Source organism: Eleutherodactylus coqui, chromosome 5 (assembly GCF_035609145.1).
Source record: "Eleutherodactylus coqui strain aEleCoq1 chromosome 5, aEleCoq1.hap1, whole genome shotgun sequence".
Lineage (NCBI taxonomy): Eukaryota > Metazoa > Chordata > Amphibia > Anura > Eleutherodactylidae > Eleutherodactylus > Eleutherodactylus coqui.
The window spans coordinates 213940298-213967258 of NC_089841.1; the positions used below are offsets into that span (position 1 = coordinate 213940298).

General features: G+C 47.8%; 1 protein-coding gene across 1 annotated transcript in view; it reads left to right on the top strand.

Annotated features, from left to right (window-relative positions):
- The first annotated feature begins 6338 nt into the window (after positions 1-6338).
- Positions 6339-26961, top strand: part of CEMIP2 (cell migration inducing hyaluronidase 2) — an 83645-nt gene continuing 63022 nt past the window's right edge. The window contains exon 1 of the mRNA XM_066604175.1: positions 6339-6670. The gene's annotated coding sequence lies outside the window, so the exon portion shown is untranslated. The remainder of the gene's footprint in view (positions 6671-26961) is intronic.

Here is a 26961-nt window from a genome sequence, read left to right on the forward strand (position 1 = left end):
GTGTTAACAGTGTGTATTCAGATCAGAGACTGGCAGTGGCCACTTGTCCTAAAGATAGCTGCTCATTATCAAGTTGCTCCTTCAGCCAAAGGTAACAATTGTGGTTAAAGGAGATGTCTCGAGGAAGCAGTTAAATTTTTTTTTTGCCCAGTCCCCCCCATTAAACATACATTACTAAGCCCCCCTGTAAATGACATTTCTAGCTGGTTCGTACTTACCGTTCCAGCGTTTCAGCAACTTATAAAAGTTTCCTCAAGATGGCCGCCGGCTCTTTCCCCGTCGCTCGCTGCAGCCCGACGTGCGCGCTCCCGAGACGCCGCCAGCTGTGTCTCCATGGCAACCGGACGCATCGCAGCCGCCGACCAGACGCCCCGCAGCCGCCGACCAGACAGCAGGTAACCGGCGCTAGCCCCCGGCTCCCCAGCGCTAGACCCTCAGCCCAGGTGAAGGCCCCGGAGCCCAGCGCTAGGTTCCGGAGCCCAGCGCTAGTTCCCCCGGCCTAGCGGCAGCCCCCCCGGCGCAGCCCGGCGCAGCGGCAGCCCCCCCCGGCCTAGCGACAGCCCCCCCATCACAGCGGCAGCCCCCCCCGGCCTAGCGACAGCCCCCCCGGCGCAGCCCGGCGCAGCGGCAGCCCCCCCCGGCCTAGCGACAGCCCCCCCCGGCGCAGCCCGGCGCAGCGACAGCCCCCCCGGCGCAGCCCGGCACAGCGGCAGCCCCCCCCCGACCCATCACTTACCTGGGAGGCTTCTCGGGGCTGCTGGGCTGGGCTGGGCTTCTCCGCTGGGCAGCTCCAGTTTCTGCACCTTCCTCTAACAGAGGATGGTGCAGAATGGCCGCTTCAGCGCGCTCCCGAGCAGTGACAGCTCGTCTGCGCATGCGCAGAAGAGCTGTAGCGGGGAGCACACTGAAGCGGCTCGTGCTGAATGGAGAAGACTGGACTGCGCAAGCGCGTCTAAAAAAGCAAGCTGCCAGCGAATTTAGACGGAACCATGGAGACGGGGACGCTAGCAACGGAGCAGGTAAGTGGAATAACTTCTGTATGGCTCATATTTAATGCACGATGTACATTACAAAGTGCATTAATATGGCCATACGGAAGTGTATAACCCCACTTGGTTTCGCGAGACCACCCCTTTAATGACGCTGTATTGTCAATATTCTTTAACTTTCTAAACTTTCCCATACAAAGTAAATAGTGACAGGAGATATGGTTTCTAAATAAAGAAATAATAACTTATTGGAGTTACATCGCCATCTAGTGGAAGTTTGTGGAATTCCTAGAGAAAGTAGAATTTACAGTTCAGTGTGGTAGTACAAAGGTGACTGGCGTACAAGCTGACAGAGAAGTGCCATAGTTTGAACAGACTCCCCACCGTGGCATAGACATAAATGTACAGCAGAGCTGTGTCTGCAAGCTTACAGATGATGTATGTGGATTCTGCTCTTACTGTATCTGACTGTTCGCATTAATGCCACTCTCTGGTCTCGGACAAACCAAGGTGGCCACACCGAGGCTTCGCTGACTACTGATACACACTATGCATTGACAGTGTGTTGGTAGTCTAAGGCCGGCTTCACATGGAATGGATGTGTATTTGTGCGCACATGAGTGTAGTGTTTTGGCAGAATGAACTACGCTTTTTTGCACGGCGTATTTTACTGTACTTTCTGTGCACACAAGGCATGTTCATTTACACATGGCAAACAAAGATGCACTGATTGAAAAGGCTAATTAGTCTTAATGAGTTCCACATGTGTTCCTTTTTTCCTAGGCAATTACACATCTTCGTGCGTATTGCGCGCGCATTTGCGTACCCCACATTGACTTCTATGGGGACCTCTGGTGTACAAATACACAGAAAAATAGAGCATGTTCTATTTTTGTTTTTTTGCGTGATCAAAATGCGTGTGCAAAATTAGGAAAATTGGAATCAATGGGTTCTATTCTGTGTATTGCCGTGCAAATACGTCCGTGTGAAGCCGACCTGTGGATGCACATGGGTGTTGGGTGCCCTCTATATCAGACCATTAGGCCTCATGTCCACAGGCATAATTGAATTGTGGAATCCGTGCGTTTCACCGCATGTGCGATCCGCAGTTCAATCAGCCCATAGACAATCATTTCGCATCCGCAGGTAATTAAATACTTGCGGATGTCATTTTTCCCGATTTGCGGATCGCACTCAGGGTAAAAAAATCACAGCACGCTCCATTTTCTGCGGATTCCCACATGGATGGCTTCCATTGAAGTCAATGGAAGCCATCTGATCTACGGCACACCCGCAGCTGACACTGCGGACATGCCACAGATCTATTGGAAAGTAGGAGATTTAAAATAAATAAACACATTGCGCATGTACACCGCGCGCCCGCACGCTTCCACCATGCACAAGAAAGAAGATCTGGCCCGCACCGCATCTGGACGGGTAAGAAAACGTCCATGGCTGCGTGCACGGCTGGATTCCACGCGTGCTGGGGACATGAGGCCTTAGTATGTTATGTAAACTAAGGAGATAATAGGAACATAGAAAGAAAAGCACTACTATGTAAATGAGTAGAGACAAAACCCAAAAACCTGAAGCGATGACGTGAGAGACAATGCATTTTTGCTACCAATGGATTATATACTCAACAATTCGATGCCTGTGATTGGTTCATCGAGTGTTGCAGTGATTGGTTGAGCCGCGGCGCTTGAGAACCAATCAGAGCCAGCCCTTCCTGGAGGCGGGGATTTTGAACCTCTGACCAGGAAGCACTGTGGGAAAATTTAAAGCCAGTGTGCCTGGGAAACAGTAAGTTTTTCCACTGTAAATGTTGTCTCCCACCGCATGAAAACCACGTTTTCATGCAATGCGATGCAACACATAGAAAGGCTCCGTAGGGAAACCTGGGCTACAAAACATCTCAAATCGCGGCAACATTTAGCATGCCTCAATTTTTTTTCTCGCAATATAGCAGCCTACAAAACATCACTAATGTGAAGGAATCCTTCAGAAAGCATGGGCTTCACATACATGTAATTTGTAGCACTGTCATATCGCAAGAAAATCGTGTGATTTCGTCAAGCGGCCTTGGATGCGGATTTGGCCACCGTGGAATTCTTACGGAATTGGTGTGGGTACTCCACTGTGAAATGCCTACAGCGATTCCACCCTGCGAGAAGTTACATAAATCAATAAGGTGCAGCATAATGGGCCTGTATCTTCCAATCATACACTGCGGTAACCTGTGGATTTTGGTGTGGAATTTACTGCGGCTTCTGGTCTATTCCATCCCATGTGATATGAAACTGTCATATATACAAATGAATAGATTTTATTCCCAGTTCCATCATTGTCAATTTACATTTTGTGATTTTTGCACAAGACCCAGAAATTAATGAGAAAAACCTCACAAACTAAGGCCTCATGTCCACGGGGAAAATCAGGCCCGCCGCGGATTCTTCATGCAGAATCCCGCAGCTGGTCCCTCCTTTCCCGCGGACATGAGGCCTAAAAAGAAAAATTTACTTACCTGTCCAGACACTGCAGATCTTCCCTCCGTCGCGGCCGGATCTTCTTTCTTCGGTCCGGCGGATGTGCTCGGCACGCCGGCAGCGTGCCACGCGCATGCGCCGTGCACTCCTTTTTTTTTTTGAACTCCTGCTCTCCCACGCCGGAGAGCAGGAATTCAGCTGCAGGTGTGCTGCGGATCCGGACGGCTTCCATAGGCTGCAATAGAAGCCTGCGAGAGCCGTCCCACGGGAGACCCGCACTAAAATGGAGCATGCTGCGGGTGTTTTCCCGCACACGCAATCCGCGCTTCAGGGGAGAATGACATCCGTAGGTATTTAATTACCTGCGGGTGTCCAATGCATCCCTATGGGGTGCGGATCACGCGTGCGGGTGAACCGCTGCAAATCTGTCCCCATGGACATAAGGCCTTCTGCGTGCTGTTTGGATCTTCTATTTCCAGGTCTCATAAGAACGAACCCATAAAAATCAATGGATTTGATTCGTCATGTTTTGTGGGAGTGAGTTTCAAGTTGAATCTCTAATATTAAAACGTGATTTACACACACATGAAAAATCACATGTGCGGCGATGCAATGCATTTTTCTTGCAAAATGCATTGCAATTAAAGAAGAAAATGGCAGCTTTGCAATTGCAATATCAGTCCGAGTTTGCCATGTGAATGCACCCTGACCTGTGCTGGTATCTGCTGGTGAACTCCTGATGTAATGATTCCAGCATGCCCCCCGTGGTACATCTGTCTGTTATAAAAGATTTCCAAATAGGTCACACTGCACCTGACAATAACCGAAAAAATCCAACATGGCAAATCGACGTTTCCAGTTATAGGAATATAGTAAATCCTCTAATGAATGGCAGACGACACAAAGCAAAACACGGCACTTCTTCTACTTGTACCAATATACAGCGATATGTTTAAAAGCATTCCATAGATCAATGTATTGACTTGCTACCTCCATGATCAATGAGCTCCAGGACATCCATACAACAAGCATACTTAGCCCCTCCAACCTCATACTACGGACATCTTTGGTCACTTGAATGCCAGTATTTTGGGTTGACAATCATTTTGGGGTTTAATTAAAAATATTTCCTCCTTTGTCTTCTATATATCACTGTACAGAGTGTGGGCATAAAGACGGATCCAGCGCTATATCTCTATACAATAGAGTACTCGGAATAGGAAGGCATGCATGCACTACATGAAGGCATAGTGAACAGGCTCCTGGGGGCCCCAGAACATGGATTTTGATTTACTATTGTGGCCCCTGTAAAAGAGAGTAAAACCCAATTGCAAAGTAGCAGAAATCTGTTTCCCGCATCTCTCTAAGGCTGGGCTCACAAAGTCGTAAGCGTAAAATACTGTGGTGCTCATGCAGCGTTTTTACAACTGTGGAGCCGGCAGTGATCTGGCGTACCGCCACGTATGGCGGCAAAATTGTACTGCACATGACAGCGTATCTCCCGCAATCTGTCATGTGATGTACACCTGTTTTTTTTTGTTGTTTATACTTTTCGTTCCATAATTGTGTATATATGCACCCATAGAGAACAATGGGCTCTATTTCATGTATATATGTGGCGGGGGGAGGAGGTGAGCCGTGAGCAGTGCACTGAGCTCCCGCCCCTCTCCACTGTTTGCAATGGGCAGAGCTAAGTTCCACCCCGCCCCCATTGCAAATAGTGGCGAGGGGCGGGAGCTCAGTGCACTGCTCCCGGCCTGCCTCCTTCCCTTGCAGAGAGAGACAGCGTATATCGGCCTGGCGTGAAAACCCAGCCGATATACGCACGTCGGAATAAGCCCTTACGCACGCAAATATTACTTCTGTGAACGAGCCCTTAGGATATGTGCACATATATGGAGTTGGAGATGATTTCCCGCTTTGAAATCTGTACACCACAGTCCGCTCCGCTGGTGCAGATATGGACACGGATCTGCCACAGACATCACCTTATCAACTGAGAGGGTGAAATCCGCATCAAAATCTACATGTGAGCGCAGCGTGAGACCACCTCTATGCGTATTTATGCACACCTGCATACTTACTGCGTTGTAGTACTGCGCTGCATACTTATGGAAGGAACTATATTTTTTTACTGTACTTTTTGTGCCTGCAAGTCATGTTCATTTGCGTGTGGCAAAAAATACGCACCAATTGAAATGCTTGATTCATCTGATACGTTCCTTTTTTTCCTACGCAATTATTTCTGGCTTATTTTAGCGCATCCCTATTGACTTCTATGGAGACTTTTGGTGCGCAGGGAAAAAAATGCTTTTGCGCAACCGATATGTGCTGGAAAAATACGCACGTGTGAATATGTGCGAGTTCTTTTGTCTTTGTATCACAAGTGCAAATGCACCTGTGTGACGCCAGCAGCCTCAGAGATGTGGCAAACCATTAACATAGCGCCTTGTGTGGTACAGAGTGTAAGCTCTTGCTCATGACCTGAAAGTTGCAAGTTCAAATCCTGAATGGTTCAGGTAGCTGGCTCAAGGTCAACTGATCCTTCCAAGGTCAGTAAAATGAGTACCCAGCTTGGTTGGGGGTAATAAATAAATAAAATTACCTGAAAGCACTGTTTAATAAGTTGGCGCTATACAGATAACAAGATTTATTTATTTTATTAACATGATGAGACATTGGATTAATCTGTAGCATTGCAAACTGGAGAGGGGTAAACGAGCATGCCAAAACACTGTCATCAGAAGCCCCCCTGGTGACAGCGCTCGTCACACAGCAGCTCCAGCTCTCTGCGAGTGACATTCCTGCTGCAGTAGCAGAGGCCGCCGGCAGGGGGCGCGGCGCAGGCTCCTCCCTGTACCAAGCACACACATATATATATGGTGACCGGGCTGTGGAAAGTGTTCAGTCTCGGGCAGTGGAGGAGCCGGCCGCCCCCGCAGCACTCTATAGGTTTCCCGGTACTGCTGTGACCGCGGGGGGCCGGGTAAAGTCACAGCCGCTTCTCCACCTCACACACACGGGCTGCCGGCCGCTCCTCTTTGTTGTACGGAGCTGCAGGTCGGGCAGGAGACGGCATTTCTGGGAGGAAAACTTCTTCCACAGCAGCCGGTGGCCTGTGCCGAGAAGTGCCCGTGCCATGGGAAGGAGGGCAGTGCCCGGCGCCCGGCACGTGTGACACTCTCCAGCGCTCGGGTAAGTAGCGATAGATGTCGTCGGCGCTTCTGTCAGGGGGGACGTCCGGGGTGGCTTTTATAGTACGGGCCTCGCGCGGCGTCTGCCCCGTAGTGACCAATCCGCTTTCAGCTTCTATTGTTGTGGTGAAGGTTTGATTTATAGAAGGTGCGATCTGATTGGCTGCGGCTGTTCTCCTCACGAGTTTCCTCACAATGCCCCGTCCTGAGGGGCTTGTGATGTGTGGCGGCCAGCTGTCTCCCTCATACATACGTATAGGGACACTAGAAGGACCGCTCACACTGTACATCCCCTTATGGCAGAGCTTGTCCCTCACTGAAACAGCTGATAATAAAGAACAATAGGACATGTACATTTGGGTTGGGACCCATTAAAGCGCTTCTGTGACCGGACAGACCCCCCCATTAGTTGTCCTGGTAGTCGCCACAGAGCGTGCCTTCTAGTCCCGTCATGCCTGCGTCTGTCCCTGTGTAATGTAGCCCGTCCGGTGCTCCCTGTCACACGCCTTCATCATTTATAATAGGCGGACACCCAGCTTTCCCACAACCCTGAATGGTTCAATCAGATGCAGCTTTACCGGCTGCGTTCGGAGAACCCCACACAACATGGCGGAAGGAAAAGTCCTGTGTGAAGGACTTTTCTATCCGGTAAAATGCTGGATTGCTGAACGGAGACCAAGCAGACGCCATTCTAGTCAGGGAGGTCTGTTCGGCGCCGTTCGGTTCCCTCATAAGAAGGATCCATTCGGTCAGCGGATTCCTCTTTCCTGCTGCCATAACGCAGCAGGACAATGGCTGCAGCGCACAGTTTCACGCATTGGTGGGCGGCTCAGAGCTGCGTTTTTGCGGAACAAATCGTGCTTCTTTGTCGTGTGCATCAATGTATTTTACTATTTTATTTTTTTTTTTCCGCCCACAGAGAGCGTTCATTTGCGCGTTGAAAACAAGGCACGCCGCTTGAAATGGCTGATTAGTTTCAGATATACTATTGCGCATCTCCTTGCGTTTTGAACCCCCTTACCCATTGACTTCTACGGGGCGGGGGGGGGGGGGGGCTTTGGTAAACAGAAAAGTAGCGCATGCTGCGTTTTTTTTTTTTTTTTTTCTTTCTGCGACTGAAATGCGCGCGTCTAATACGGAAATGGTGAACCCATTGAGATTAATGAGTTCTATTCTCTGCTTATTACACAAGCAAATACACCCATGTGATGGAGCGCTTAGACTAATTTCACACGGGCGAGCGCGATATCGGGGTGTAAAACTCAGCCTGATATCGCTCTCGCCAACGTGCGATTATTTGCATTTATTTTCTTCAAATTTTTTACTTTTTTTTTTTTATCTGTGGATGTTTTAATGTCAAAAATGCCTCGCATTACCTCGTGGAAGTAGGGATCCGTGCTGGAGGAGGAGGGCGGTTTTTCACTGCACGATACACAGTGAATGGAGGCAATGAAGGTCAATTGCCGTCCGATCCACTACTGCCCTTCCCCAATCACACTGCAGAAAGGTCACGGGAAAACGCAGTAGTTAAAAAAAAATAAAAAATCTGTACTGCGCATGTCCGACGACTCCCAGTGCGGACCATCCGTAGTAAAGAAGAAAGACAAGTGACGGGTATCCGCGGGCGCCGCTGCTGGCAGAGCTGGATTCTGCTGCGGGACTCTGCATGCGGAATCTGGCTCTGCAGGGGGCCTTAATAATAGCTGAGGTCCTAACATAATGCTGGCATCTAGGGGTTCTTAACAAGACATGCAGGTGCTGAGGGGCTTCTATTCTGGAGGAACCCCCGTGATCTCAGTGCAGGACCTCACACTAGTGGGAGACTGGCTCTAAGGGCTCATTCACATGAACGGAAATCTGCAGCGTGAGGGCTTATTCAGATGACCATGTTTGCGCAGGTATTCGTGCGTGGAAAATCTGTATGCGCAAAACACAAAGAATAGAACCCATTGAGTTCTCATGAGCGTGTTCTGCACACGTGGAAAAAAGTAGGACCCGCTTTTATCTTTCTGCGTTTTGTAGTCTATGGGAGGTGCGCAAATACGTGTGCTGTCCGATGCCTGCTGGGTACAACACATATGTCCGTGTCAATCCAGCTTCACGTTCTATAGGTATTCTACATGCCCCAGCAGCTCTTACATGAAGCTCTACAGTCAATCGGAAGACTGTTTTAGAACCTCTGGATTAAGTACTGGGCTCTCAGGAAGCACTACAACTCGTGACTCGCAGCCCGGTCACTCTTTATGTAGAGTTTCTCTTAAAAAGTCACTTCCATGAGTTATTGTAATGTTGGCCATCCCATGTAGACTTCTGTCTCTAATCTGGTTGGGTCTACCAGTTTGCCATCTCCCAAGCTTGCCTTGGTTTTCATTATGAGATCCCATGAAATTGAGCCATGTGTATATTAAGGATGGACAAAGTCATTTACTAGAGAGAAACCGTTCCAGGAGACGGCGGGGTGCTCTAGTGATGCCACAGGATGTTTCATAGACATCTATAGGAAAGAACTGAGCCGGGTGCTGAGTCTTATGTATAGCAAGGGCTGCGGAATATGTTGGCGCTACATCCATAAAGATTATTCCTATAGTTGACCTAGTTCCTGGGACTTGCCTAGCCGTACATTATACATACATCCTGTATTACTAGGGCTAATAATGGCCTCAGTGTATGCAGTTACCATGTGGTTGTGAGCAAGAACAATCTGTACAGCGCTGCAGAATATGTTGGCGACATGTAACAGGAAGTCTTTCATTGGCCGAAAGGGCTGTTTATTGAATTTGCTTATTGCATATATAACCTTCCGATTTCTGTTTTAGGGTATTTTTCAGGTGTCTTAACATATCCCCTTTAGCACTATGGGGCACGTGTATTATTGGTTCTGCAGCAGCATTCTGGTGTAAGTTGCACTTTTACACAAATTGTGGCAAAAAGAACAGATGTTTTGCCTCCTATTTCACTTTTCAAGTGTCTAGGAAAGGGGTCCGGTTTGAGTGGAGTGAGGATAGAGATATTTATGATATGCAACTTTTTAAAAAGCTCCAAAACTTGTCACCATCTCTCTGTAGTACAGGGGTGGGCAATTAATTTTCCCATGGGGCCACATGAGAAATTGGAATGGTTTTAGAGGGCCAGACCAACATACGAAGGCTCCATGCACATTGCCTTAATGGGGCCGTATTCCAGCCGCCCGATTTGGACAGCCATCGGTTGTAACACCTACCAATTTGTTCCATTTTAGTCCTAGCTTGTCCATGGATGCATTTACCTCTGTAAACAAATCACTCCCCGTTGTAGTATCTTTCATTGATCGCATAGCTGCCAGCTCTTCCATCATCTCAAAGTTTTTTGTTATCCCACGTACAAAAATAAGTAACTGGGCTGTATCTCGGATATCACAGCTCTCGTCCAGAGCCAAGGAAAAAAAGGTAAAATCATCCGCTTTCTTTTGCAGCTGAAGCTCCAAATTCCCCGCTATGTCTTCGACCCGTCTCGTTATAGTTCGCCTGGAGAGGGGCACATTTGCGAATGCTTCTTTTTTCTCAGGACAAATTAGCGCTGCAGAGTCCACCAAACATTCTTTGACAAACTCCCCATCAGAGAATGGCTTACTGTTTCTTGCAATTTTGTAGGATACTACAAAGCAGGTCTTTACGGCTGCATCCCTGGATGAGTGAAGCTTTTTAAAAAATCCTTGCTGACTTTGCAGTTTTGCTAGCAAATCTTCAGATACCCGTGCCCGCTCTGCCTTCGTCAAGTTCTTGTATTTCTCTCCGTGTTTAGTCTCATAATGGCGATGCAAATTGTAATCTTTAAATACAGCTATCTGCTCTCCACAAACTAAACACACAGCTTTACCTTTGGTTTCAGTAAATAGATATTTAGAAGTCCATTCTTTGTTAAAAACTCGGCATTCTGCATCAATTTTTCTTTTTTTAATGTTAGCCGCCATATTTAAGGGTTAACAGCTAACCTCGGAAAATAGATTTTTTTAATACACAGTAGTATGCTCCTAGGAGAGGGCACAGAGAGCTGCCCCAAGAAGAGAGATTAAAAAGTGAATATTATTAGTATTATTATTCTAATTACAATGCAAAGGGAAAAGTCCTGACACTTACCAATGACGAGCGTGGAACGATTGTCCTGGCACTCCCCAAGGTCCGCAACGAGCATCCTGGCACTCAGAAGTTACAGTGGCATCACTTACTCAGCATCGGGAAGCAGTGAAACTACAAACTCCGAAGCCTTGTCCATTTTGTTAACTTATGTGCTGTTTAATAAAGTTATTCAAGCCTACGTCATTGGTAGAGGTGCTTGAATAAGTAAGGCCTGAATAACTATTAGCACAGCACAGAAGTGAACAAAATGGACAAGGCTTCGGAGTGCATAGTTTCGCTGCTTCCCGTTGCTGACACCGGACTCATTGGTGAGTCACCAGGACACTCTTTGCGGGCCGGTCCGAGCTATTCAGCGGGCCGGATGTGGCCCGCGGGCCGTGCTTTGCCCAGGTCTGCTGTAGTAGCTGGGTATCATAAAAAGTGACTCCATAGTTCTAGATGTGTTCAATTATGCAACAAATGTATCAACATTGTGCAACATCTGATACACTTGTTGCATCTTTAAACTGGAGAAGGGAAGAAAAGCTGCCAGAAATCTGATCAGTACTTCCCCTGATGATAAATACCCTCTTATTTAGAACCTTTTAGTAATCATTTTTTATATAGTAAGTATAATTGCCATTTTAACAAAGATTTCTGCTGATTCGTCATGTGCTTTGTCCAAACCGCTAGGGACAAGCACACTAAGATTTGTACTTCTGTGACCTTGTAGTATAAAATGCATTTGTTCTTAACAACCTAGCATTACCTCCTAACAGGAAATCATTGGTATTTCCCTTTATAATTCATTGTTTAACGTCAGGAAATGAATAGGGGTATGTTCTTTACAAAGCGTCCTGCACCAAAACCTTCATTAATTATCATATACCTCGCTCAGCAGACTGTTTCCTTCATGTTAAAGGGAAGTTGTCAGCACCTTAAGTCCCATAAACTGTTAGGGGGTTCAAAGATGAGATGGGGAGGGGGGGGGGGGCGGGGATGGTCTGGGGAGCTATGTTTCGGTATTAGTGTACCTTGACGCCACCAGGAAGAAGTGCTGTGGAGAACACTCACAGCCCGGTGACGCCCCCAGTACCTCATTGGCTGCATAGATGTCTGCTCTGCAGGTCCTGGAAGGTGAACATTATTCTCTCCCCTGCTCCCGGGCAACAGTTGTTGTACCCGCTGCTGCTGTAAGTGTGCCCAGGTCCCCGGAGTTAGGCTCCCCGATGCTGTATTAATTTCTGCTGCCACCCTGCTTTTAAGTTTTGCAGCCTCCCCGGCCATTAGGTCACATCCTCGCTGCTGTTCTCTGTTGGGCCCCCCTTTCCCCACTGCAGCTGCGGGGGCACCGGAGATGATCTGCACCGGCTATGTCTCCCGAGCGCCGCCGGCAGAACATGGAGTATATGGTCGGGCAGCGCTGGCAGGAGAGTGCCGTTGGCCCCTTTCCCGCTGTTTCCGCAGTGCCAGCTGCAACACACATGCAAATGATGGTGATGCCGCGGGGGCATGACAGTGCAGTCAAGAACCTCCGGCATGCTGCTGCTACCTGCTCTCCGTCTCCCTCCTGTCCGGAGGCAGCGGTTGGGCAACCCACATGGAATGGGAAGCGCGCATTGCAGCATCGTATCATTGAACAGTGTACAGATTTCTGCCGGCCCCTGGACGGTTAGGGTTAGGGGTTATTTTCCAGTGAGGGTTACATTATTAACTGTTAATGCTTGCATGTTGCACCTCTAAGTTGGAAGTGTTTACAAGAAACAATTTAACCCTCCCTGGTAAATAACCCCTAACCCTAACTGTCCCAGGGCCGCTACAATCTCTACACACTGTGCTTAGGACCTTCCTGACTTCAACCTATTGGGAGCTAGGGGTTGTGACGGGCGTTTCTGCATGCCAGTCCTGTCAAACCCCTAGCTTCCTGGTGGCATCAAGATACACTAATACCCTATGTTTCATACTCACCAGGTCCCCTGTTCCAGTGCTCTGCACCCCAAAAAATGAACATGTGCACACAGCGTGACTTTTTTCATAAAGCTACTGCTCTTTAAGGCGTTGAAACAAACCTTCGCTGTCATGCAAACATGTCATCCCAGAGGGTTCAACGCAGCAACAAGCCATGATTTCACCTCAGCTACCAGCTGACGGTTGTAAATCTCGGCAGAGCAAACATGTCTCCTCAGCGAGCTGCTGAAGTTCATAAATCACGTGCAGCTCATATGCGAAAACAATGTAGCAGAGCTGTGTGTGTGTGTGACGTGCATGTAGCAGAGCTGTGTGGTGCCTTGCGCCACCAGCAACACTGGTACTATGATTTCCTAATAATTACTAGTAATATATGAGAAAACCTTCCCAGAGTGCTGTAAGAGGGTAGGTAAAGTAGAATAAACTGCTCAAGTACCATCAGACTTAAGAAAAAATAGGTTATATTTATTTAATTTTCATGGACACAAAAATAAGCCCTATTTTCACAAACTGTTCCTGAAATTCTGCACGATCAGCAACCTTCACCAAACCAATGGTAGCTGGAGCTGCCGTCCCTCATCATAGAGTCATGTTCTGGCTGGCCGTGCAGTAAGTGCTGCGTCATGACAGGTACTAATCCCTGGATCTCCACCAAACAGCTATGTGATAAGTAGAGCAAAGTAAGTCCAGTGCAGAAGAGCACTTTGTGGTGAGCCAAGTCTTATGGACACAGTCCAATCGAAAACCTCCCTAAGCCCTATATACCTCATTACGAAATACATTGCTTCTCTTCTCTTGTGCTCCTCTGGGTTTACAGCCTGGCTTGTAGTCAAGAACTGTATTTAGTCTACTGTAGGATTCAGAGCTGAAATCTCCCAGTATTCCTTTCAAGGTTAAAGGGCACCTCTTATGTATTAGAAGCACCATAAACTAAGTTATGCTGCTTATAGGTGAGGGACCGTGGAGTCAGTGGGTGCACTTTTGATACTTACCAGGCTCCTGTTCCCGCCTTGAAAGTCACCAGTTTTTAAGCTCTGTTCATCAGTCTTCTGCACTCCCATAGAGAACAGTGTGTACGACTGAAGAAGAGTCATGATGACTTCCAGAGGAGACGGCGTGGAAATGGGGAGCCTGGCGAATATAAAAAGAACATCTTGGACTTGATGTTCCCTGTTCTGCAGGCACAGTTACTTAGTTTCCGGTGCTTTCTAGGATTTGACGGGTTCTCTGTAATCTCTGCATAAGGCTTCCTCTGGTTTTTGCTTTCTGATAAGCATAGTCTTTACAGCAGGGACTGTACAGTTATATGATGCAGGACTGTTAGCTGTCCCACTGCAATACAGCCGTGAAAACATCTGTGACGACAAGCTTGTCTACGGGTTCCATCTCCATCTCCATCTCCGAAGAATTTAGTGTGAGAGCAACGTATCTCTATTGACTTCTGTTTTAGCTGCTATTCTGCTACAGTTCAGCCTAGGCCCTCCCTGCCCTAGTCGCTCTACTAAGAGACATTACTACTGGTGTTAGAGGAGTTGTCTCCTTCTCCTGGCAAACTGATGATTTGGCTAGGATAAGTGACGGAGTGCCCTTCATCATGGCTCATAGATAGGGTAGTAGGATGGCTCTCAGTAGGATCTGATGGGCCATGTGGATGGAGTTGTCTTTGTGAGTCAACCCTCTTAATGATTACTATTCCATCCATGGCCCGCTGAATGTTATACAATAGCTTCCAATGTTGGAAGTTTTATGGATATGCTATGTTATACAATAGCTTCCAATGTTGGAACTTCCAATGTTGGAAGTTGTATACTTTTTTGATACTTTTGTAGCGGGAGTAAGATCCTTCGCCTCTTTAGAGCTGTACATCTTGATGGTGATTTGCTGTTCATGCTCGGTATTTTGCTACAGAACTGCTATGAGCAATTTCCTGTGGAAATGAGGGAAGTGCAGTGTAAAGTGATCGCTGTAAAACTTACTTTTTAGTAGTTCGTGTGTTTTGGCAGAGAAGCGAGAAATAATACTGAAGTTGCATTTTGATATTCTGCTTACAACTAGTGGAGTCACAAAGTTTACTTAAAGGACGTCTGTCATGTTAAATTAGCCCTAGTAAGCATTGGCGCTGTCGGGTCAGCGTTCACACGGGAAGGGGCATCATACCATTATTTGTTCTGGCAGAGCTTCCATCAGGGAGAAGTCTTCATGCAAACGAGCCTGAGACCGTCCAATAGGTGGCCTTGTGCTTCTCACTCTTCAGTCCTCCGCTTGCTTAATGATTGCAGGAAGGAGCTAATGAACTTTGTAATCTTGGACCACCACTACTTTCCAGAATGAAAGGACTGAATCCCACGATGGCACTGACCTGAGATTTCTGAGGTTACTGCAAAGCGATCCATGAAAACTTGGTCTGAACAATTTTCCAGTAATATCCTTTTTTTTTTTCAAATTTTTTTTTTCTTCCGTTATTAAAACCAGATAAAGACATGTTCTTCTTCTCTTCATTTTTGACTTTCTTATTCTAGATGATTATTTTATTAACTACTTATTCAGTACATTATTATGGAGGCAGCTGCTTCGGCTCAGCTACTGTTAACAATACTCAGACACTCGCTTTACTGTAGTCACATTGACCATGGGAACCTGTAGACTGGAGATGTTCATCAACCTTTATGGGAGAATGTTGTGGGCATGCTCTGTGACCTGTGATCTTCAAGAGATGGGCTGTATTATAGCTGATACCTTTTTTTTGTGCTCTCGTGTGTGATGATAATGAGTTGACTGCTTGTAAGAGGTTCAGTTCTTATATGTGGTCCTTAACCCACTTGCAGGGCCCTACTTGAAGATAGTACACTAGCGGTAAACGTAGGAGTTGCAAAGCATAGTATTTAGCGTCACAATAGGTACAAGCTTGTTAGTTACTGAGTCTATACAAGGCACAGAGCTTGGCAGTTACAGTATGGTTGCCACCAGCAATAGTCTATTAGCAGAACTCAAGACTTGCTGGTTATGATCTCTTATTGAGAGCAGACAGTGTAATAGCTATGGTCCCTCTGCAAGGCACTTAGCTTTTCAGTTACAGCTTCAGTTACTACTTGGGGAAAAAAAACACTTGTTGTACTTAGTCAGATCTTTTATGGCTTGACTAGCCCACAGTGCAGACTTCTAGGTAGCAGTCCAAAACTGGCCCACTTTACCAGGGGTGCTTGTGACAGGAGACTCTCCAAACTCCTGTTCTACACAAAGCCACATTTACATGGTCCGAAAGTACTGGTTCAGAGTTGGCTGACCATGCTAAGGCTGAGCTTGGAGTAGCTAAGTGGTTAGACAGAGGAAGAGGGCTTCCTCAGTCACTCTATTGGCACCCCTGTGATGTTAGTGGGGGCTGCTACAGTAGTTTGCCGTGCCATCTGGTGGCCTAACAATGGCTCCTACGGTATGATCTAAATTGAGCAGCCAATGGCTATTCATCAACTTAAGTAAGCGTTTAATATTTCCATTATAGAAAGCCTTTGCTATAATACGTATATTCAAGTTCAACAGTGATCACTCGACATTAGCAACCCTACTTATCACTGGGACTCCTCCATTGGTAACGGGAGACTTTTAGATTTCCTGCCCTGGGAGCAATCTGTACAATAAAAATGTGTAATCCTATTATGACATAGACTAAGGATGTGTACATCATATGCCTCTTGTGTGGTGTTCTGCCATATCCTGTGACTGTGTGCTTATGAAATACAAGTGAGACTTGTTACAAATACTGCACTGCTGTGAAGCAAGGAATTAGAAATACTACATGTAATTGAAGAGGAGACTTCCAATGTGATTTAAAAGGGTTGTTCGGTAATAAACTGTTAAAGGCCTATCCTTAGTGTAGACCATCAATAGATCAGCCGTGGACTGATGCCAAGGACCTCTTCTGATCAGCTCTTTTCTGCGCTGGGGTGCTTGTGCACGGAGCTGATTTCTGTCGGAAGCAGACAGCTCTGTTCTCTGCAGTGGCCCAACCTGCTAATACAGGCAAAGTCCCCATTCATTTCAGTGCCTCTAATGCTAAGCCTGCCTATTGTCTCAGTGGATAGCTGATTGTTGGGGCCTGGGGTGGTAAACTCCTGCTGATCTACTAATCATGACCTATCCTAAGAGGGTATTGGTGTATCTTGATGCCACCAGGAACTCCTAGTAGAGTCAAGATTAACAGGGGGTTGACGCCTCCTGATGCTGATAGGCTGCACAGCAGCCTGGCTAATAGGTCCTGGAAGCCCAGTAAAAGTTGCCGGCAAATACAGACAGCGTCCCCTGCTGCTATCGTAAAGAACGACACCTGCAAGGGCCTTCCTCTCCACCGAGGCACAAGGCAGAACCCGGCTCAGTGCTACAACACTAAAATGTCCTCAAAGGTATTTTGCATGCGCTGCTGGCGGCCCGCAAGAGGCACCATCACTTCCACCCCCATCCGGTCAATTTCACATACCGGGCCGCTGCAGGGAGGCGACACGGCTGGGGGGGAAAGAGTAGTATGCGGCGGCCGCACAGTGCAGGACCACACACACCAACGGCCTTACCCCCACCACCCTATGTCACTTTGAAGTGGTCTCTGCTGCAGGGAGGCTACAGGGTCCGCAGCACAGACACTGGCATCACACAGTTGCGTGCCACACTTGCCTGCATGCGTTAGAAGGCAAGGGACCGAAGAGTGTCGGGGGACTGCCACATGAACCGCGCCTCACAGAAGCAGGGAGCCAAGATAAGCGGGACAGTGACACAGAGCCGGCTACCAGCGGCGCAGCACACCGTCGGGTAAGACACATGGAGCACAGCTCACTTACATTGCACGCCGCTTCAGCCCCTCATCCATTCAGGCACCTTTTAGGACTTTTACCTATTCCACCAATCGGGAGCTGGGGGTGTGAGAGGGTCGTTCCCCCTGTCAAACCCCTAGCTTCTGGTGGCGTCAAGATACACTAATACCTCCTAAGGGTACCTATCCTAAACAATCAATAGTTTAGTTTATAAGTGCACAACCCCTTTAAATCCAACAAATGGCATTTTCCACAAAACGGAATTTTGTAGTGTGACTTTGGACAGTTTGGAATAAACGGTGTTCTTTGCAGTGAATGTTTTGCAGGTAGTTGAGTGAGTGATTTTTGGCTGTAACATGTTGCAAATGATGTAGTAGGCATCACGAAAAGTTTGTAAGCACTCTCTTGCCTTACTTTCTTTAGAAAATGCATTTAAGTCACTTTGGAAATCACCTCTTCAGTTGTTAGCCAAACGGCGGGTCGCACGCACCGTCGGCCAGATCTTCTCTGTGGCTGTTTTTGTAAGAGGTGGCTCCTGATGCTGAGCACTTCTTGATGAGATGTGTTTTAACCATCACTTCTGGTTGCATTCATATCAGGAAACTTGTTTCATGAGGAGGCTCAGTCAGACTTTGATAACCCGTGGCAGTTTATTATATTGACATGCTGGAAATAAAATCTGTAGCTCTGACCCAAGCCCAAAATGAAATCCATGTGGAAATGCAAGCAAATGGAAAATGCCAAACTATTACTTGCAGCTTGGAAGGCCAGTGCCGGTGTTCATTACAACCACAGCGCACATTCCCAGCTTGTGGCTCCCCTTATCCTTACGCTAACTCTTCCCACAAGTCTGCTTAATGCTCAATTCCTGTAATGTACATAAATATGGTCAATTGTAAGGAAGAAAAGCCTATGCAAGCTACTGATGCCAAATTAATGCACTATTTCTCTGACTGCTGGAAGGAGCAGTGACTTTCTTAATATGCAGGTACACTTGTGGACCGTGTCCTGCATATGCTGCAATTTGGATGGTAGAAAATGGTCGATAAGGAGTTGTAGTACCTTTCACTACTTTGTGTGTGGTGGCCGGTACTGGTGCATTATGTCTCCACCGGAACTATGGGCTGAGTTACAGGAGACTGGGGCAGGTCACTCCTACAGCTGCGGATTGGCTTATGCCCACACCCACAACTCCCCAGACACACATGTACCGGCTCTCCCCTCTGACAGCTCGTACATCTCCGCTTCTGGCCCCGCTGTCACTCTCCCTGCTGGGCTCTCCGGCACCACTGTCACTTTCCCCGACGGTCTCCCATTTCGCCTACTGCTGTCACTCTCTTCGCCGGCCTGCCATGTCCACTCACATCGCCGCCGCTGTCACTCTTCCCGCTGGCCTTTCATGGCCTCACTGTCACTTTCCCCACCGGGCTGCTATGTCGCCTCCTGCTGCAACTGTACCGACCCTGCTGTGTCACTGTCTGGTCTCTCATGTCTGCTCCCAACCCCACTGTCACACTCTCCCCGGCAGCCTCCCATCTGGAGGGTCCATTGCTGAACACAGGACAGACCCCACAAAGTAGCAGCTTGTCCGCTGCAATGTAACTGGCCAGCCAGGAGGAAGAGTGCCGTCTGTTGCACTGCCAGAGTGGCATGCAAGAGCTGAGGGTCCGGCCCTGCAGACAGCACAGCCGCACAAAGCAGGAGCCTGTCAGCTGGCAAGTAACAGTGGGGACGGGACAACCGAGGCCAGGAGCCAACTGACAGCTAGGGGTGTGACTAAGGCGTTACCTCTAGCTCTGCCCGGTCAACCCCTAGCTTCCGGTGTCGACATATGACAACAGTACCCTGGTGGCTATTTCTCATAAGGCCCCCTGCACACAGGCAGAAATTCCGTGGCGGGATTTCCCGCAGAATTTCCGCCTGTGGCCGCTGCCAAAGGATGTCATTAGAAAACGCAATCCTAGGCAGACGGCCGTGACTTGTCCGCGTGAAATTACCCGCGGAAAACAAATCGCAGCATGCTCTATTTCTGTGCGGGTCTTGCAGAGGCCCCCACTGAAATATCACTGGTGACGGGCCGGCTCCTCTCTGCGCATGCGCCGGCTAGCCGGCACACAGCGTAGAGAGGAGACGCTGGGAGCGGGTAAGCCGCAGGGGTGGCCAGGGGCACGGGTCCGCATCCCGCTGCGAGAATTCTGCAGGCGGCCTAAATGTAAGGGACTGCAGTAGGCACCCTGGATGTTGTAGGGTTAACTATATAATCATAAAGTGCTATGTTATCTGTTTTTAATGTGGATTGCACCTATTGAGTGATGGAGACCTGGTGTCAGTCGCATAATTTGGTAGTTCTTAGGAGTAGTGCCATGTCATAATTAATATGGCACAGGGGACTTTCGGTCTCAATATTTTATTTTTTTTTAAATCTTTTTGTTTACTTTGTTTTGTTTGGACTTCCAAACTTTTTTTTAATTATCTCAACCTCAAATATCACAAAAAAGGAGTAAAAAAGTAACTTGAAGGGCTCAGCTGGTTGCTGGAAGATTTTTATTTAACTTATATAGCTGGTAAATGTATTAATATTAAAGCCGCTTAACTTACTCGTCCTCTGTGCCAGTGATCCAACCGCTCCTGCAGCCCCCACAGTCCTCCCAGTCTTTGTTGTGGAACGGATACCACTTGACTGTTGCAGCTGTCAGGTGCCATTCTCCTGGCATCAGAGCGGTGGTGCCAGTACCTGAGCGCTGCAGTGTCTGAGGAGTCACTGTCCCATCTCATTTGCAAGGTGGGAGAAGAGTATGGAAATCTCATTGAGCGGTTATTACAGCAGATGCAAGAGGGATGGCACGTCGTATAAAAAGCCACAAGAGCTGCTATCTGTTGGTGCAGCGTGGGGAACAAACGTTCTCCAATAATATGAAAAACACTGTACAAAACATGAAGAATTTCACCCTAATAAAAACCAGCTGCAGATAGTGACAGAGTCCAGCCTCACCCATCTATTGTTAACCTAGGTGTGCCTGGAATGAGCGGAGGTGGGTCATCTGCATCCTGTGCCAAGCTGTAGAACGTGCAGAGAAGATCCTGGCATCTAGGTGGCCTCTTCATGGGGGCATCACGCTAAATCCCTCCATCTGCTGTACATGTTCTTCATGCACAACGGTCTCATATAGAACTATGAAGACCTAAAGGACAAGATCTGTTGCTGCAGCCGACTTCCTGCTAACTTGGAGGAATAAGTGCTGAGGAATCCTTTTTGTATTGATTCTAGGAAAGCTGACATTAAGTAATGAGTCACCCTGGAAGATATCTATACGGGAAGCAAATACATGTGTATACACGGCCGCACTAGGGAAGAGGAGGAGATGGGCGCTCTGCATGCCCGTGGGACAATGCAGCGCTTTTAGTGAGATGTAGACCCCAGCTAGGGTAAGGGATTTATGTTACATCCGGAGCAGCCCCCTCCTCATGAACACAAGCTATTATGTCATCCATTTACAAGACTGAAGAAGAAAAATCGATACAATGTAATAAAAATAAAACCAGGTGGCATGGAGGGCTTGATGTGTTCGAGTGCACAAGTGTGCTCTGGAGGGGATGAAATACTTCTGACAGCAAGAAAATGCAGATCTCAAGCACTTCTCAAAAAGGCATTCATATGGGGAATGTTTAGTGTCTAGAATTGTATTACTAGATGATACTTTGTGATACCTCCATATTATACTTCATAGTATTGCTGCAGGATTTAACTTATTGAACTTGTGAGTACATTAGTCAACTGTATTTTGCCTTCGGTACTACTAATAATGCAGCGCAGTGGACTTCTCATTGTAATTTTCATGTTCTGATGACAATTAAGATAATGTCAGAATTGATTGTCCTGTGTGCCCTATTAGTACTTGTGGAGCTAACAGAGTATAATGTTTAGCCATACCCACAGTAGGAAGTTCTGGTGGAGCCAAGATCGACGGGCGGTGACGTCCCCTGTACGTGATTGGCTGCGCGGCTGGCTGGGCTGTAGGTCCTGGCAGCCCACTAAGGATGTATTTGAAAAGCCAGCAGCCCCAGCTGCAAGGCCCTTGCCCGGCGTTGGCCCACAAGCCTGTCCCCCTCTCCCCAATGCCAGTTTATATCGCGGCTGGCAGCAGGGAAGCCACAGCGTCAGGAGGAGACACTGTGACAGCCACCAGACGTAGACTGCAGCACCACACCAGGGATCCCACAGTGCCACGGGACAGGCCGCTCAGTGCATGATTACTGGGGGAAGCCAATAGCACTGGGGGAAGATGCACCAGGAGCACCTGTGGCACCAGCACATGGGGAGCAGCCAGCCGGCGCAGAGAGGCGCCGTTCTGGACGGAGCAGCCAGCCGGCGCAGAGAGGCGCCGTTCTGGACGGAGCAGCCAGCCGGCGCAGAGAGGCGCCGGTCTGGACAGAGCAGCAAGCCGGCACCCAGGCCGCAACGCACAGCCGGGACGGAAGCCTCATCCGACGGGAGGCCAGGACGCATCACAGAGAAGTGGCACAGGAGTGAGCGGTCACAGTCAGAGGTGCAGCGTGTGCATTGCTTTTTGCCTGCCCTGCAGGCTTAGGGTGAGGGTTGGTTTTCTTCTTAGCCTTAGATTATAAACTGTTAAGGCTGGCATGTTCCAGCTGTAACATGGCAGCATTTACAGCTTATAATGTAAGCATAAGTGGAAAACGAACCGTCACCCTAAGCAAAAAGCAATGCACACGCTGCTAGGGCCTTCACGGCTTGAGCCAATCGGGAGCTAGGGGTGTGACAACGGTGTTCCTGCATCCAAGCCCTCTCAAACCCCTAGCTTCCGGTGGGGTCAAGATACAATAATACCCATACTCACTAGGTAGCCATCCACTGCATGGGTGTTCAGCTGACGATTATCTCCCCTGATGACCCCCTCCCCTATACACACATGCACTCCACAGAGGAAAGAGGCATAAGCCGCTGCCAGATTCCTCTGATAGTGGTCTAATTAGTCCTGTTGAAATCCAAGTACTTGATCCTTCTCTCTGGACATCTGCCATAAACAATAGATGGTCATTAGATGTATTGCCAGCTTAAAGGAAACCTGTCACATTCTCAAAGCACCATAAACTAAGTGTTGGTGCTGCTAGGGGATGTGACGGGGAGCTGGGGGAGTTACTTTTTAAAACTTACCTGGTCCCTGATTGCAGCGGTGTCCTCCTCTGAGGATCACGCCAGCACTGCAAATCCGACTCTCCACAGTGCCATTGGCACGCTTTCCTATACAAGTTTATAGGAGAGCAAGCTCATGGCACTGCAAACTTGTCTATGAGAGAACGCTGAGTGCGTTTCCCCCCCCCCCCCCCCCCCCCCCATAGACTAGTATAGGAGAGTGCATGCATAGCATTGTGAAGAGGGGGACACCACAGGATCCACAGAGCAGGTGAGTATACAAAAAAAAAAATGCCTCAACCGACTCCGTCACCTTCCGTAATGGCACCATAACCTGCTTATTGTGAATGGAAGTGACTGGCCCGCTCTGTCTGTTTACTGAAGCACCCAACAATCCTCCCGTGTAAAAGGACCCTGACAAGTCGCTCCCCTCCCGTTATTCTGCCAAGAGCAAGAGTACATTTTATAGGTAGAAAGACATATTAATGTTGATGCTTCTGAGAACCAAGCTGAAAGGTAAATGTGTTCCTTCTTGAGATGGGCTGCTTACCACTTAACCCCTTGAGTGGCGGGTTTCCTACCACCCTGTCGTGCCCACCAGGGCAGGTTTTTTAAAATGGTCTAATCATTAAATTTCAACTAATTTTGCAGTTGCGTCTCAAGAGCCATAACTTTTTCATTTTTTCATTGACATGGCCATATAAGGGCTTGTTTTTTGCGGGACAAGTTGTTATATTTTTTTTAAATGGGGGAGGAAAAAAAGAAATGGGGGGGGGAAAAAGAAAAAAAGGGGCCACGTCATTAAGGGGTTAAATAATGTATTAACTTCCTTCTCTGGGTCATTACGATGCATGGATACCACATTTTTTTTTTTTTTTTACAAAGTAAAGGGAGACAAGTGTTTTTATAATTTTTTTTTTTGTCCCTTTAGGGGACTTCCACAGGGACCCATCAGGACCCCCTGATCACATTCCAGGGGTCCGATGGTGACAGCCCTTTACATGCTGCAGTGACAGCCTTTTACATGTTGCAGTCACATAGACTGCAGCATGTAAAGGGTTAACACAGCAGAGATCGGAGGTTTTCTCTGATCTCTGCTGTAAGAGCTGGTACCTAGCTGTCCTCTGACAGCCAAGCACCAGCTCTCCCTGCCACAGAGACCATCGGCTTGCTTCTGACAAGCCGATGGTCTCTATGGCAATCTGTAAACAAAGCAGGAGACTTAGAAGCAGGAGATTGCCGGCAGATCGGCAATATCTTCTGCTGGTTTTTCAAAGCCCTTGCTTTCTTCTCTGTGGGACTGTGCAGGCAGAGCACACTGTCACAGCTTGTGGCATTGTGCTCTGCAGCTCCCATAGTGATACATAGCCCGGAAATCTTCCGGGCTATATCACTATCGGCAGTGGAGCTCGTCCCAGAAAATTTCCGGGTGTGCCACTCAAGGGGTTAAAGGGAACCTGTCACCTGCCTAAAGCACAATAAGCCAACTTATGGTGCTGTTAGGGCAGGTGACAGGGACCCGGGGTTTTTTTTTTATTTTTTTTATACTCAACCGCTTACTGGCACCCGTGGTGCCTACCACTGAAATCTGTGCACTGGCCAAAAATCGGACTCCTTTCAGAGTCCTGTGCATACGGTTTCCTTTAGACTTGCATAATAGAGTGAATTCCTTCCAAGAACTCCATCCAATATCTTTGGGAACCAAGCCTAGTCCCAAAACTATCTTAAATAGGGCTGAAATCAACCCAAATTTCTGGATAATTGGAGGTCTCAGAATGAAATTGCGTATGCCTTGCAATGAAAATCCCGTGTATGTGAAACTGCAGCAAGACAAACAAACACTAGTTAATAGAAACAAAACGAAGACCAGTCCAAGCTCTTGTATATACATTGATGGTTATATAAATGCTCCACGGAGCTGAGCTGAAAAGGTCAAGAAATACTCTGCCGTCTGCCACAGATTTCTGGAACCCAATGGCCACTTTGTCTCCTGTCGACTCTGCTTGGCATGTTTCTGAGGGTGAATGATCAGCAATAAGGCCTGGTTCATATATAATTTTCCCCTATATCCCCATTTGAGAAATGGCCGTGAAAGTGTTAAATACTTTGTGCCTGATTTGTTATTGGCTAGTCTGCCCAATAGGAATCCCTACCTAAAAAGGGTGGGGTGGCTGACTGAGCAGAAGTGGCCACATTAGTTCTGAGAGGGAATCAAAGGAACCGGATGGAGAGCCATGACCGGTATGGGACCACAATACACCCCATATGGTCTGAAATACCAAGACGGAAAAATTGGTCTGGTCTTAAACCCCAAAATGTCCTGAGCCTTAGAGGGTTAAGCGGTCCATAAACCTTGAGGGGTTTCTCCAACAGTGACTGGCTTTACATCTTTTGGTGTGCATACCTCTGCTGATTTAGCTGCTAGGGCAGGAAGGGTCCATTTAGAAGTACCTGTCTTCCATAGCGTTCTGCGAGCACAACAATTAGGTGATCAATCAAATTTAGTAACCTTAAAGGGGTTGTCCCGCGAAACAAAGTGGGGTTATACACTTCTGTATGGCCATATTAATGCACTTTGTAATATACATCGTACATTAATTATGAGCCATACAGAAGTTATTCACTTACCTGTTCCGTTGCTAGCGTCCCCGTCTCCATGGCTCCGTCTAATTTCAGCGTCTAATCGCCCGATTAGACGCGCTTGTGCAGTCCGGTCTTCTCCCTTCTGAATGGAGCCGCTCGTGCCTGAGAGCTGCTCCTCGTAGCTCCGCCCCGTCACGTGTGCCGATTCCAGCCAATCAGGAGGCTGGAATCGGCAATGGAACGCACAGAGCCCACGGTGCACCATGGGAGAAGACCTGCGATCCACCGTGGGTGAAGATCCCGGCGGCCATCTTCGCAAGGTAAGGAAGAAGTCGCCGGAGCGCGGGGATTCGGGTAAGTACTATCCTTTTTTTTTTTTTTTTTTTTAAACCCCTGCATCGGGTTTGTTTCGCGCCGAACGGGGGGGCTATTGAAAAAAAACCAAAAACGTTTCGGCGCGGGACAACCCCTTTAAGCAACTGGTTCTTCAGTAATTTCCACCATTTTTTGGGCTACTCTCCATGGACTGATTTGCACTGCGGAGTCCAGTGCAGGATTCCATCTCCGGACTCTGCAGCCAATCTAGCCCATAGCATGCAATGTAAGAACGTGATTTCCTGCCCATGAAGTAAAATTATTTGCACTTTTCCGCTCATGGAGAAGAAATTGTAGCACGCTGCGATTTTGTGCGAGCTACGCACTGATGGTTTCCATTAAAGTCAATGGAAGCTGTCCGTCCCACCGCTATTCTGCAATCCTGATTGCAGAATGGCCACGTGAGCTGCGTCATCGCCTAGCAATGGTGCCGCATCCTCTGAACTGTGCATGCATGCCGGAGCGCAGGCTGACACATCCGCATCACAGAAGAAGACGCCGGACAGGTACCCACGGGTCATCGTCTGAGCACCAGGTTGATCTCTGCTGCGGAATTCCGCATTCAGGATCCAACCCGCCCGTGGACAGGAACCCTTACATAGACCTGTAGTCTGTATGATCACTTTTAAGTGGTGGCATTGTACGACTATTGGTAAAAGTAAACGGCCCTTCTAGTGTGATAAGAACTTGCTAGGTACAATCTCCTCACAGTCCTGTCTCTTTGCAGTGTATGACCAGCTGGATTTCAGGTCCTGAAAATCGAGAAATTGTTTGCATTCATTCATACCTATTCGAATAGTTCCAGCTAACTGTGGAAAGTCGCTCAAACTATATGATATATAGTAAGTAATGTTACAAGGAAACTCTCTGGTGACAACAGGAAACGTCCACGAGCCGCAGATGAAACAATAAGCCTCCGTCATCTCCCTGTGTGACATTTTACAGAGGAAGATGTTCCATATTTTCCATAAAAATACCAGTCAATGTTGGCAGCCGCAGGTGGAAAACCTGTCTGTAAAGTCCTAATCTGCTTTGCACACTTGGTCCCATGCTGGTATAAATGAACTTACAGTCCTGATTTCTGTTGCAAGCATTGTAGATCTCTGGCATTGTAGTCTTGTGCTGAGAGCTGCCATATATATATATATATATACTATGAACGTATGGTAAGCTATACATCCCACCACCAATAGCTGTAGAATACTAGAGGCACAGATCTAGTAGATCAGGCGATCTCAAACAAAACCTCACTGATCCAGCTTAGATGTGAACGGCTAAACTTTCGCTTCTGGTTGCAATTTTTGTGATCTCCTCTCCA